General features: G+C 47.2%; 1 protein-coding gene across 3 annotated transcripts in view; it reads right to left on the bottom strand.

Annotated features, from left to right (window-relative positions):
- LOC135905210 (beta-hexosaminidase subunit beta-like) overlaps positions 1 to 13,936 on the bottom strand; it is a 170,071-nt gene that overhangs the window by 20,376 nt on the left and 135,759 nt on the right. The window lies entirely within an intron of this gene.

Raw genomic sequence — 13,936 nt, forward strand, 5'->3', positions numbered from 1 at the left:
GGGATATGCTTAATATTTCTTGGACACATTTTTTAGGTAGCAGTGCAAGAATGAAGCTCATTTTCTTATCTATTATTTATTGTAAAATGTGGTATCAAACCGCTGCATCATGTGCGCGCTGTCAATGCGCACGCGCTACGTTCTTTTGCTCTGTTCACTCCTCTTTTTCCCTTTCCCCTTTTGCTTTATATATACGTGCATTACACTCTTGTGCGTTGTTCTCGGCTAACCACTGGGTCGTCAACGTCTCCCTTCTTACATGACGGCAGCTACGCTGCCGCTGCTATGTTACAGTGGCGACGAGCCAGGAAGGCACCCACGCAGTCAAGGTAGAACCCAACGCTAAGTACCTGGAGACAGCCGTACAGCTAACCACGATGGCCTCCTACATGCTTCCGAACTTCGACGACGTCGCAAATAAGTGGAAGCCTTACCTCATCAAAGTGGAAGCGTATTTTGAAGCTAATGCCCTTTCGGATTCTACTAAGAAGAGGGCACTTCTAGTGGCTGCACTTAGTACGTCGACGATACAAATCCTAATGGGAAGGATAGCACCTGCAAAGCCCAATGCCCTAAGCTATGACGAAGTAGTCAGGTTGTTAAATGACCACTATGACCCAAAGCGCAACGAAATCGCTGAAAGTTTCCAGTTTTTCAACCGCTGTCAGCAGGAGAATGATTTTTTCGTTGCAATTCGGCGCACAGCAGACAATTGGAGTTTTGGCGACTCGCTGAGCAGGCTACTTCGAGACAGAATTGTCTGTGGCGTGCGTTCAATCGCTGTGCAAAAGCAACTTCTGTCAAAGAAGGAATTAACGCTGGAGGAAGCGAAGTCGATAGTATTAGCCGCTGAAACTGCCGAAAAAGACGCCAGGATAATGTCCGTAGACGTACCGCCTGTGCTTAAAGTGGAAGCACATCGCAAGCTACCATCGAGATCAAGCACGGAAAGCGCAGGGCGACTGGAGTGCAGAAGGTGTGGCAGTTTTAGACACGACAGCAACAGCTGTCGATGGGCTAAAGCCCTTTGTTACTCTTATGGTCAGAGGGGTCACTTGGCAAAAATGTGTTGCAGCCTCAATGGTAACGGTGTTCCCAGCAATCGGCGAGTCCATCACGCGAAAGCCTTCGCGGTGGAAGACGCCTTTTCAGAAGAGGAGAACAGCGATAGTGCGCACATCTGGACGTTGGCGTCAGCACGAAAGAATGCTCTTCAGCCACCAATTAGACGATTGTTTAGTTGGGGAGACGTGGATTTATCCATGGAAGTAGATACTGATTCCCCGGTGTGCGTAATATCGCGACAGCTTTTTGATAAACATCGCAAATGCTGTCCAAGCTTGAAACCTTCACACGTGAAGCTATCCTGCTACAATGGAAAATTGCCGGTGGTGGGCGAGCTTCAACTCTGCGTGAAATACCGCGATATTTCTGTTAACTGTGCCCTTGTAGTTCTAGACTGCCCCGGACCAAGCTTGTGCGGCCGAGACCTGCTAATGCTCCTGGAACAAGCGGGCGTCCCGGTAATACAAATGACGGGTGAAGGCGAGGCCACGCCGAATCAAGTGGACTGTCACAGGATCCATGCCATCCACGACACATACCAGGACGTTTTCTCGGAAACCTTGGGGTTGATCAAGGGACCACCAGCCAGCCTCCTACTGAAGGGCGACGCTGTTCCCAAATTCTGTAAGGCGAGACCTATTCCATATGCTCTACGTGACAAGGTATCGCAAGAACTTGACCGGTTAGTGTCGCTGGGTGTAATATCGCCAGTCAAGCATTCGAATTGGGCGACGCCCATTGTACCCGTTCTGAAGAAAGATGGCTCGGTCAGAATTTGCGGTGATTTTAAAGCTACTCTAAATCCTGCCTGCGCCACGGAGCAGTACCCACTTCCGGTAATTCAAGATATCTTTGCGTCATTAGCAGGAAGCCAGTTGTTCAGTAAGCTCCACTTGCGGGATGCTTATAACCAGGTGCTTTTGGACGAGGAGTCTCGGAAGCTTTGGGTTATTAACACTCACAAAGGTCTGTTTTGTTACAATAGTCTTCCGTTCGGTATTTCCTCGGCTCCCGCAATTTTCCAAAAACTTGATACCATACTTTCTGGGTTACCTGGCGTTCAGGCTTACTTGGATGACGTTCTAGTCGCGGAAAAGGTTGAAGACTGCGGAGCTCGATTGCAGATTGTCTTAGAACGGTTCAGAGAGCACGGCGTGAAGCTCAGATACGATAAGTGTAAATTTAGCCAGCCATCTCTCGCTTATCTTGGGCATCGTATTGATCGTACCGGCCTTCACCCAACTGAGAAGAATGTAGATGCTATCATGAATGCCCCTAGTCCCGCAAACCTAAGTGAGCTGCGTTCGTTCCTTGGCATGATCTCGTTCTATTCAAAGTTTTTGCCGAATGTCAGATACATTGTTCCCATTGTACCAGTTGCTAGAAAAAAACGCACGCTGGCAGTGGAAGTTATCACAGGAATCTGCATTTCGCAAGGCAAAGCAGCATCTTAAGGACGCCGAGGTCCTTGTGCATTTTGATCCATCGAGGCAACTGAAGTTGGAATGTGACGCATCCGCTCGTGGTATAGGCGCTGTTCTTTTTCACACAATTGGAAGCACCAACAGACCTGTCGGGTTCCGTTCAAGAACCCTGACAAAAGCCGAAAGAAATTATTCTCAATTAGAACGTGAAGCACTGGCACTTGTTTTTGGGGTGACTAAGTTCCGGGATTATCTTTTAGGTCGAGAGTTCGTCCTGGTTAGCGACCACCAGCCACTTCCAGGACTGCTGAGGCCCGACCGCCAGACGCCTGCCATGGCTGCAGCTCGCATCCAACGCTGGGCCCTCTACCTGGGAGGCTACCGTTACAAGCTCGAATAGGCTCCAGGAAGGCTGCTACTGAATGCGGATGCACTGAGCAGACTGCCGCTGCAGGGCTCCGAATTCGTTACGGAACCTGACCCTGAAGAGTACGTATTTTGTTTGAGAAGCCTGGATGAAGGGATAGTCACAACACGTGAGCTGAAGGAGCTGACCGCAAATGATTCAACCTTAGCTCGCGTAAAGCAAAACGTGTTACACGGGTGGCCGAAAGGCGCAAAACGACTTGACCCTTCCTTGGTCCCCTTTGCTGATCGCAAGTTGGTGCTATCTCTCGCACACGAGCTCGTCTATTGGGGACACCGTGTCGTCATACCTGCCGCAGCGCGTAAGCGCTTGCTACAATTATTGCATGAAACGCATCAGGGGTCTTCGGCAATGAAAACAGTGGCGCGGTCCTTGTTTTGGTGGCCAGGAATAGACAGCGAAGTAGAGTCTCACGGCAGTGCAATGCGAGAATTGCGTTGCCAATTTGCCTGTGCCACCAGCGGCCCCATCGTTAAATTGGCCTCAAACGCAGGAGAGATGGTCGCGGGTTCATGTCGACTTTGCGGGACCAATAGAAGGTAAAATGGTCCTCGTGGTAGTAGATTCCCACACTAAGTGGATAGAAGCAGTGCCGCTGAACCAGGCTACTTCGGCAACCACCATTAACTGCCTATGGGACATATTTAGCCATTTCGGGGTACCAAGAACCCTCGTATCCGACAATAAAACACAGTTCACCAGCCAGGAATTTGCAACGTTTACTCACAGGAACAACATTACACACCTAAGAACCGCCCCCTATCACCCACAATCAAACGGAGCGGCGGAGAGGGCAGTACGGACAATCAAGGATGGTCTCCGGAAGATGCGACGCGGAAAGCTGGAGCATAACCTCATGCGTTGTTTGCTTAATTACAGAAGGACTCCCCAGAAAACCGGAAAGTCGCCATCGGAAATGCTCCTGGGGTACCATATACGATCGCGCCTGGACAACTGCTTCTCTGCGGTGACTGTGTCTAATTCTATAAAGGAAAACGACGAGTGGTTGCCTCCAAGAGACTGTAGTGTACATGTCCGCAACTACGGGTCAAATGGTAAATGGATACCAGGACGGGTAACAGAGACATCGGGAGGACGGATGGTCACAGTGGAGACTCCTCAAACAATCGTGCGGCGTCACATCGACCAAGTGCGCACCCGTACTGAATGCTCTCCAGATGAACCACCAGGAACCGACCCAGGCTCGATCAGCAGAGACAGTACTCAGAGCGCACCCTCACTCTGCCAAGAGCCATGCGCGAGCCCCGACGACGCGGGAGAATCTTCACCCCAAGAAGTGTTACGGGACCTGGGCCACCAGGTGCTTGTTCCAACACTCGTGGCATCCGGGGCAGACCAAGGAACCATGCAACCTGTTCGACGCTCGACAAGATCCCGCAAGCCAGTGCAGCGTTTTTAAGAGGGAAGAAATGTTGCAAAATGTGGTATCAAACCGCCGCATCATGAGCGCGCTGTCAATGCGCAGGCGCCACGTTCTTTTGCTCTGTTCACTCCTCTTTTTCCCTTTCCCCTTTTGCTTTATATATACGTGCATTACACTCTTGTGCGTTGTTCTCGGCTAACCACTGGGTCGTCAACGTCTCCCTTCTTTCATGACGCCAGCTACGCTGCCGCTGATATGTTACATTATTATTTATTGTTTATTTCTTACTGTAGACCCAGTTCAGCTCCAAGCATGGTGGTAAAACACAACAATAATACAATGCTTTAATCAATCAAGAAGGGTGGTAAGACCCAACAGTATTACAATGCATCAATCAATTGAAACAGGCAACAACAAGTTATTCGAATCTGTTATAGTTCGGAGAAAAAAAGAAAGCTTGAATGCATCCGTCCGTACAAAATAAGGTGTTACTCAATTCGTATGATGGTGTTGGCTAAGCCTAGACGTCGAACTAGACAGATAGGATGCAGGAATATTTGATAAATCCGCATTAAAAATCGAATTCTTAGGTTCCCCATTTTCTTAAGTTGGACATTATTCCCGCGCATCTGCCTTTGATAAATTGGATACATGATTTATTAAAACAATACGCAGTAGAGCGTAAACTTCGGGCTCAGCTTAACGAGTGCCTTTTTGACTCACGCTTTAGGCCTTACTTTCGCCAAGGCATTTAAAAGTGACCTAACTTATAATGCATAGTTTTCACCGGCCACTCTACCCTGTGGACGAATAAATTGCTGCGTTTCAGAGCTAAATGAGCACCGCTCTGGGCCTTGTGGATTAAGCCACATGTAATGGCTGCACGCTCCGAAAAAAGCCGTAAACCCTTGGGAGCGTATCTAACCGTCAAACAATAATCGTCATTAGCCGACCTTGTGGTTCGTTTCTTCAAAACTAGGCACTTGCAACTTTCCTGTCAAGAACAATATGTGATGGCGATACCACGCATGCCATTCGTGATTTCGAAGTATACACCGGGCGCGCAGCATTACAGAAAGAAAATGCGCGCAAGATAGACACGATTGCTGTTTGGGGACAACATAAGATCGAAAAAGGGTAAACTTTTTTCGAGCGCACCCTATAACGTACGGTTTGAACAAAATTGCACCCATAGGATCGTATCTTGCCACGCAACAATAGTCATCTGTCTTGCTTGTCTTTCCTTTCTTTAATGCTGCGAGGCCCGTACTTCCAAGTCACGAACGGCATGCGCGTTATAATCATGACAGAGCATTCTCGACAGGAAAGTTGCGAGCGCAGCGTTTTCAAGAAAGGAAAAGCAAGCAACACTCATAGACAAAGGTACACCCTTTGGGTTGTATATTTGCCACACAGCAACAATCGTCATCTGTCTTGTCCGCATTTAACTTCTTTAACGCTGCGAGCCCGGTACTTCCAAATCACGAACGGCGTGCGCGTTATCAGCATCGCCGAGCATTCTTGCGTGCGCATCGTTTTCAAGAAAGGAAAAGCAAGCGACAGTCTTAGACGACCTTTTTCCTTTCTTTAATGCTGCGAGCCCAGCACTTCCAAGTCACGAACGGCAGGTGTGTTATCAGCACGACAGAGCATTCTCGGCAGGAAAGTAGCGAGCGCAACGTTTTGAAGAAAGGAAACGCAAGCAAGACAGATGACGATTATTGGTGCGGCAAGATACGACCCAAAGGGTGCACATTTGTTTAAGAGTGTACAGCCATCCCCGGATATTCATGAAAGTTCCTACACTCAACACCTCACCTGCACCTACACTTTTATATGGAGAGCGGCGGCCCTCGACAGGTGCGGTTACTACGCTTCATCGACAGCACATTCTTGAGAAGCGCAGCATCTTCCTCTGTCGAGGGGGAGCACTATTCTATACTCGGTGGTGTGGAGAAAGACTCTTTGAATGGCGGATCCGTCGACAGTATGAGGGTAAAATTTCGATATCTCGGTATACCTAGCGAGACTCCTTGTATGACCAACTTACTACAAATATCAGTTACGATGTAGATTTGGCCTTGTTCGTTCGTTCGCCACACTTTTTTCATCAGGGACGTCATATACTCAAGGAAATGGAGCAGATTCAACGAGTTGGAATCTATATACAGTGAGGCTTTGTGTGAGTGCATAGTGTTGGAACACGAGTGCGCGCGCACACACGCGAGCGCGGGCGCGCACAAATTACACCGAACCTTTCGTTAAGCGGAGTTGCTGACTACTAGCGAGTACGACGGACGCCTTGAACGCATCATGGTTTCAGAGACAGCGAGCGCATACCTACGTAGTGCACCTCGAATCCCTTCTGCCCATAAAAAGTGTTTGCTTCCTCATTACCTTAGTCTTTCCCCCGCACGGCAGGAGCCGCCGCGGATGCGCGGAGGTGAGCGCCACCCGGTGGTGTTGCAAGGAACCGAGGAGCCATCCGCGAGCTCCGCTGTGATTGGTTGGCGTGTTCGGCAAGGGAACAGCCAGGCCGCAGCCACGGTCATGAAACCCGGCGATTTTCGCAAAGAAAAGCTTCGCTTTTAAAAGATGTAATGGAATACAACAGCCATGTGTTTGTTTAGCCCATTTGTGCTAACCACCCCGCTACGACCAATTAGGGCAAGAGAACAGGTAACCCTTTGCACTGGGCGCTGGTCTTCCCTCGGACACATCACGTACAGCGTTGGTCGAAGGCTGTCGCCTGCCACGTGCCACTGCGTTGCGCTCCTTCTTCGCTCCACCGGCACTCGCACTACGCTGCCCGTGCAAGATTCGTGAATTCGTGACGCACGGGTGCAAGGAAATGTGCAAGTAGTGAACGCGCACCCAATAAAAGGTTACATCGCGGAGGGCTTGTAAACTGGGCTCATATTACACGTCATACGATGGACGGCGTTTCAGGCAGGCCGCATTCGCTGCTGCCTCTAAGATCCATTCGTTTAATGCGAAGCTATATTAGCGCACTGTCCCGGACTTTCGTGACTATGGCAGCTCTTTGGGGCTACTGCTGCTGTGTTTACGAGTAGCTCGCAAGCAGAAGATAAAAATTACGCAGATAGAGTGCACGTACTGCAACCTACGCCAAGCAAATTTTTCGTGAATCGCTTAATTAAATGCTCTAAAATTGTACATCTCCTAAACGACGTATTGCACCATACTGACCTCGTGCCTGCCCGGCAGGACGGCGAGACGTGAAGGCTCCACCACGGCGAGCTACGTGAATTCGGATTACACTGCCATTTCGGATACTATCTCCTGGGTTGGCCCACATTACTAGTTCCCAATCTGCACGATTACCTCCGTTTATTCGGCAAAAAAGCGACGAAGCATGAGCGTCAAAAAAATTACGAAAAGTTTAGTGCAACCAAAATCATTATGTGCTCTATATCATACATTTGTTGCAGTGAGTACATTTATGTGTCGGTTCTTGATTCTGCGCTATTCTCTATGGGACTCCGCCGGCAACCAGCACATCTGGAGAACAGCCGTATGAGTGCTTTCCTGTGTATGAGCTGCTTGGCAAGGCATCAGCAGCACCCAGCAGCTACCACGTTCATTGAAAGGTTAGCAAAGAAAGCGTTGCTTTAAAGGAATCACGTGCTCGATGGTAAAACCGAACCTCGGATTCGCAGTACAAGGCCGATTCGCAGTAGGCCACAACCGCAGTCGCCATTATCTCGTGCCTGCATCATTGCTCGTTCAGACTATGCACACATGTGCCTCGTCTCGTAGCACGTGCGCGCTAGAGCACGCTAAAGCACATGCGCGTGCTAATCTCCGCGCACGTGGTCCCGCGCGAGTGCTTTGTGGAGTCCAAAGGTTTAGATGCTGCGGTTCGGTGCAGGCGCTGGGTTGCATTTCTCCGCGGCCTACTGTGCGTCGCATATCAGGATGCACTGTTTCGACTCGGCGGTTTACAAAAGCTTGAGCTGCACCATTCTGTCAATGCGTGGAATCTGGCTTTCTTTATGCAAAAGTGTCAAATGGACCACTCAGCCAAAAAGCCGGCGTGTGTCGTCTGTAGCAATGAAACGGCAGGTAAATTCCCATCGGCTGCGACGTCATGTCACGAGCGTGCCTCGACGGAGCAGAGCGGGCGAATGGGAACACCTGACGCCTCCTTAGTGCGCCATATGTTGCGTGAGCGGAGAGGGTATCTCCGCGACACCACGTCACCCTCGCTCTCGAAAGCCTGTGTTATGCACGCGTTCCTTGTCCGCGCAAGCCCTCGTCTGCGTTCTAACTGCGCCCGGTAAGGCCAAATCAAAACGCGCCAAGTGTCTCAACTCCCTCGCTTGCTCGCGAGGCGTTCATAACTCGAAGGACCGCTCAGCGGCGTTCAAGTGGGCATTAAGGGCCCAAACATAGTCAATCCGCCCATTCGTTCCGCCCTCTTCTGGTCGCGTGAGGATGATTCTCTAGTGGAGAGGAACGAGCGGTCGCAACTTTCCCGTCCGCACACCTGCTTCTCTTTCATTGGCTGGTCCGACGCGGATGGTGTCGGGTGTCGTACAGCAACGTGACGCTTGCTCGAAGCGAAGCGGGGTCTCCAGGCCTAAGCTACAGCCGCGTCAGAAACAATCTATTTTTCTCCTTCATCTGAGTTTTACTACAGTTATCTGGCACCCACGGAGATAGGCACCGAAGGCACCAAGCCGGTGCACCCTTCCAGGCCTCGTCAGTGCGTGCGATCGCCGAAAAAAACAGACGGAGCGCAGGAAGTGTGTTGTGTTTACGAGAGCGTCGGAAGAAATATTTGAAGCCGTCGACGTCATGATTTTTTGTTCCATGCTACGCGTGCGCGTCGCAAACGAGAAGTCCATCACATACACGTGCAATCTGAGCAGGACACAGTGTCAGTGCGTGGCGAAATAAGTAGTGTCCGATAGGTGCACCCAGCGTACGCGATTGGTATCTGTTCTGTGTATGCGGTTCGTTGCCGCGACGTGGTGAACGCCAGCCCTTCACAATAATGATGCAATCAGTAGCGATAAATTTTTATTGCCTCCTTATCGCAGCCATTCAGCGTGTGAGCCGTGTTGCCGGCTGCGACGCGCCGTGGTGACCGCGACGTTCGAACTGTGTTCTTGCTGCTACGAAATGTGTTCGCAAGCTTCAAACCGCGATATATATATGCGATGTGTCGCAGTGTTGCTGGGCGTAGAAGTGCTCGTTCTACGCGATGTGCGTGTGCTCAGAAGTGAACTGTGCAGAAGTGTTGCCGATCGCGTTTTCATATTTAGTGGCCTTATGGATAAGCCCCATCACACCGGCCTTTTCTGCTTCGTGCAGGTATCGTTTGTTTCATTAGTTGTTACTGCACTTTTGAAGGTGGCTCTATTGTGGGGGAGTTAAGGGAACATCATAATAGTTATGTGCGTCCAGACATACAGCCTTGTCCTGAAATGTGGACAAGGCTGCCAGCACTAATGTGATGAATGAAAATTTCGGGCACGTTGCTTTTTATCATGTGGACATTGGTGCGAATAGCAAGAATTTCTGGATTTCACGGAGTAAATTGCTTTACATATTGTGATGCAAGTGGCCTAACATATACCCAAAAATCCTAACTGCTTGTCTTTGGCTGGTGACTAAGCACAGAGTCTGTGATGACACCAGTAGCATGGTAGATGAATACGTTATAGGTATAAACTGAGTAATTTTTTTTTATAAAGTACAAATTTTACATTTGCAGACAAAAAGAAATATGAATGTAAAAATGAGCAAGTAGGACAAGTTAAAATTAAATTATGGGATTTTACGTGACAAAACCACTTTCTCATTATGAGGCACACCGTAGTAAAGGAGCCCGGATATTTCGACCACCTGGGAATCTTTACCGTGCACCTAAATCTAAGTACACGGGTGTTTTCTCTTTCTGCCCCCATCGAAATGCGGCATACGACCTCGTGCTCAGAAGCCGAACACCATAGCTACTGAGCAACCACGGCGGGTAAGTAACAACAAGTAACAAATAAGTAAGTGCCACAGGTACGCTGATATATGATATTCAGCTAGCAGCCAGCAAAAATGGGTGGCTCACTGGTTAGCTATAGTCACGTTACTAATGCAGGCAGAATAGGATAAGCGAAAGTTTGCCGTTACTTTGCATTTCCACCCTATTTGATTATCTGTTTCGTGTCACCTATTTTGGCATCAGCCTTCAGTTTAAAGCAAACAATAGCACAAGTACCAGTATTATGTGCCTGATAAGTGTTTTACTTTCTATTCTCGCGTGCATTCTGCTAACGGTCATTAGCAAATGTGCATTAAACTGACTTGGGCCTGCAAGGTATGTGCAATAAATGTTTTCCCGGTGCACTTTCATCTATCTGTAAGCTTACTGCGACCTATAATTCGTGGGTGTAGGATGTTGGACGCTATATGTGGCTATCTTACTGATCTTTGTTTCGCCTAGGCCATGGTTTCACTCATTAAATGAACCATTTTCACCTGTGCTGCCTGACAATGGAAAGAGGTGCCTCGCCTCTTGTCATTCTTTAGCATGTTCATGGCCACAGTGCATTGTCCCTGAGAAGTCAGCTGCTATCACAATTTAAAACTTGTCTATTGACTTTCATGAGTATATCCTGAACACACATTTTCACAATTATGTCAACATTAGTTATGTGATCTAAGCCAGCCAATGAGGACGAACTACTGGCAAAATTTTCAAGTGACTCTGCTGGCTGAGTGTCTGCTCCTTATATTATGTTAGCCACACTGTTTTTTCAGTGTTCTGCATTTATCTTTTTTGACACAAATTTACTGCCCAGCCAGATATGATATTATCAAACCATCAATTTTAGGCCCACACACATGGTCACTTCTTTATTTAATCATATTCTGGAAATGACGCCTATGTCTAGCTTAGATTAGCAACATCAGCTTAACTTATGCACAGAGTTGCACCACGTGAGAAAAAAATCACTGCATAGCTAATAGGAATTACACTGGTAAGAAAAATATATTTGTCTTTATGTCTTGTTGTATAAGTTGTGCAGTTCATTTGATGCACACAGTAACACGTAAACATAAATGTATGTGTATCTTGTATTTACGTGCATGTTTGTGTGCACAAAAACAGCACAACTTCAAATATCAAGGCATGTTGCACCAACTATACCCCATCAAAGATGGTGTATGTGGTATTCAGCTGATCTTATTTAAATTTTATCGCACTTAAATTTTATATCTGTATGTAAACCTATTTATGGACTGTATCCGCTGCATGTAAGAATGCAATTTTAGACCAATGCAGTGCCTGAGGCAGCAGCTTTTTATTTACCTTTTGCTATCACTTATTAGAGGGATCTTCTTGATTATGTCATCCAAACAACTCATATGGAGGTCTGTGTCTAGTATACCACCAGTGAAATACTGAATGCAGCTGCACTTTTGTATACTAGTGAGATGAATTCCACTGCTCATCGTTCTCTCACGTGTTCTTCAAAAAAAAATTAAATTATGGGGTTTTACGTGCCAAAACCACTTTCTGATTATGAGGCACGCCGTAGTGGGGGACTCCGGAAATTTCGACCACCTGGGGTTCTTTAACGTGCACCTAAATCTAAGTACACGGGTGTTTTCGCATTTCGCCCCCATCGAAATGCGGCCGCCGTGGCCGGGATTCGATCCCGCGACCTCGTGCTCAGCAGCCTAACACCATAGCCACTGAGCAACCACGGCGGGTGTGTTCTTCAGTCATACACTGTGACTGCATTTGGCTTAATGAGTTCTAGGCTCATTTTCACTTGGGCCTTTTGATGAAGTGAAATCTGCCTCTTCAACAGTCAGTTTAGTGGAAAGCCACCACTGAACCAATAGCTCAAAGACCAATTCCTGCATGCTTCTCGCGAATCAGGTAATTCGCAGAAACTATGTGATACATCGCTGCAGCTACACCAATAATCACGCAGCTGAACCTGCTACATATGTAGTTAAGTCATTGACACAGGCACAGGAAAATGTTGCACGTATACAACAGTTACTCATCCCTTGAAATGTGAATGACACAAACCTTCGCGAGCATATCGGTCACAATAATCCGGCAGCACAAGAGGGAACAAGTAGAATACACCATCTCAGCTGGTTTGTCGTGATTACCTTGCCTGCATGTTTCTTGTTCATATTGGATAGGCTTCCTACTTTATGAATTAACAGCCTTCACAACATTTACTGAGGTAATGAAGGCACAGCGCAGACATCAGCACTGAAGAAGGTATATACAAGTAGGGCAGAGAACTTATGGGTAAGTTCCAAAATATTCATATAAAACTAAGTTGAACAAATTATTTTCACAATAGAAGATATGCCATCGGCAATGAATGCACATTCAGAAGATGCAATAAGTGCCCTGTGTGGAAGATTGAGACCTGTGATGCCAAAAACCTGACTGCCTTTTGAATATTGACGTAAAGAAAAAGTCTACTCTCTACTTCTGTGTTGGAGGGTAGAATATCAAAGGAGAGGTGGAAGATGGATTTTGTATCTGGTAATCCACTATGAATGTGCTACACAAGTTGTGCCAAACATAGCTATCTGTGTGCAAAGCATTGGAAAATGCACCATATCTATGTCTGACACATTAAAAATCTTTTCCATTGAACATTCTGAGCTCTAAATGTGAAATGCATGCTGTTTTCAGCTACAAATAGCGCGTATACATATTTGCCTTGCACCACAAAGAGCTGATGTGACAAAAAAATACGTGCACCTTAGTGTTATGTTGCTTTTCATGGTGTGTCAGTTTACCTAATATAGTTTTGAATTTACAGATTGTTTCACATGTTGATAGCTAAAACCCACAGAAAAATACTTGCGTTGCGACTGCGAGGCCACAACAGGAGTAATTGTGTGGTATCCTTCCTGTCCATCAATGTGTCCTCGCACTATAAATGTAAAATGTCACACCTGCAAACCTGAGCATCCACCCTTACATTTCAAACACTTTTCTGAATGCTCGGCAGTTATGCTAATAAGCACATTGTAACAGCAAGTCTACACCACCTTAATTTAAGTGCGATGTAAATGGTTGTTTGTGCATGGCGAAGCTGTTCTAGCGTACCTACAGGAATACAGCATTATCCAGTGGCACCGTATAGTCCAGGCGTAACAGTGAAAACCTAGTAAACAAAGCGGCTGATAATACTAAACTGACCCATGTGTAGGAACTTTATGTTATCTAACCCACACGCAAGGTTGTTTCAGTGTACTGATTAACTGATTAACCACAGCTTTGATTTACCAAGTTATATTACTGCAAACACACCGCTGAAACAGTCTGTACAATGGTGAGCAATGTGCTAAGGAATGAAATATTACTTGTGATGTGTGGATATGAATAGTAGATCTGAATGCATACCTAATTCACCAGTATGCGTGTTTTCTTCTGGAACAATTTTACATTTGGCACAGAGGCTGAGCTACTACGGCCTCTTGACTGCAAATTTCTGTGCTCTCACAGTGCTAATGGTAGTATAATTCATTTGGCTACCTGAATAGTGAATAGACAACGGTGCACAACAATATTTTAGTTTCACGCAGAGCACCTTGCGCATTATTCACAAAACTGAACCTTGGGAACTA

The sequence above is a fragment of the Dermacentor albipictus genome, chromosome 3 (genome assembly GCF_038994185.2).
Source record: "Dermacentor albipictus isolate Rhodes 1998 colony chromosome 3, USDA_Dalb.pri_finalv2, whole genome shotgun sequence".
Taxonomy (NCBI): domain Eukaryota; kingdom Metazoa; phylum Arthropoda; class Arachnida; order Ixodida; family Ixodidae; genus Dermacentor; species Dermacentor albipictus.